The sequence below is a fragment of the Merops nubicus genome, unplaced genomic scaffold (genome assembly GCF_000691845.1).
Source record: "Merops nubicus isolate BGI_N331 unplaced genomic scaffold, ASM69184v1 scaffold36247, whole genome shotgun sequence".
NCBI lineage: Eukaryota > Metazoa > Chordata > Aves > Coraciiformes > Meropidae > Merops > Merops nubicus.
Genome location: NW_008622897.1, coordinates 1,502 through 2,509, shown reverse-complemented (window position 1 = coordinate 2,509; position 1,008 = coordinate 1,502).

The window sequence follows — 1,008 nt, the reverse complement described above, 5'->3', positions numbered from 1 at the left end:
TGGAGAACTCGGGGAGGGTTTTAGCTGCTTTGCTGCGGGTAAAGGCAGGGTGACGCCTGTGCCATGCCCGCTCCAGGGTCATAGGTGTGCTGCAGGCTGGCAGCTGCACATCATCACTCCCCGTTGTGAGGTCTCAGCCATCAAGAGAGACGGTTTTGCCCCGAGCCCATTGGAGCAATACCTGCGTTATCGAACCCGCTGCCATTACACCCGGCGAGGAGCTGTCAGGTTTATTAATGCCGGGCTCAGCGCCCCGCGGCGCCGAGATTCATCCTGAATAAAACACACAAACAAGCAAGCCGGGCATTGCAGCCCCGTGCCCGCAGAGCTGAGCGCTGCAGGACAGCAGAAGAAAATAAAACCACCCTTCTTCTTCCTCCTGCGTCAGATATTCAGGTCTTTGCTTTCCTGGAGGCATTTGTAGGGTGTGGAGATGGGGTGAAGCCCTGATGTCAGGAGCTGGGGGCAGTGGGAGCATTGGGTGGGTTGTTGTCGTGGCTGGATGTGGTGCCCTGGCACAGGACGGAGGTTTTGGGGTCCTGGGCTTGGCTGCAGAGCCCTCACTGCAGCTGGCTATCTCCAAAAGCACTTGGGAGAAAAAGCTCTACTTCTTCCAAGGGCTAAAGGGAAATGAATGCAAAATAAAAGGTCTTTAGAAACAGTTGAAAATTGTCTTTGGCAAAGAGGGGGGATCATCTCTGCTGCCAACCAGAGATCAGCACAGGGAGAGCTGCTGCCAAGCCAGGAGAAGGGGATCCCAGCCAAAGCCTGTCCTGTGGTGGAGGGGGATCAGGACACCCGATGTGCAGCAGCCTGTCCCCGCCGGCACGGCAGAGCCCGGCAAAGTCCCGATGCCAGCCCCTCTGACGGGCACAGCGGGGAGCGGGGCAACGCGGGATGGCAGATGATGGGTTATGGAGGGCCAAGCAAGCCCAAATCCACCTGGCTCCCCTGGACTCAGCCCAGGCAGCTCCCGGGATGAATTAAATTGGTATTAATGAGCGTACC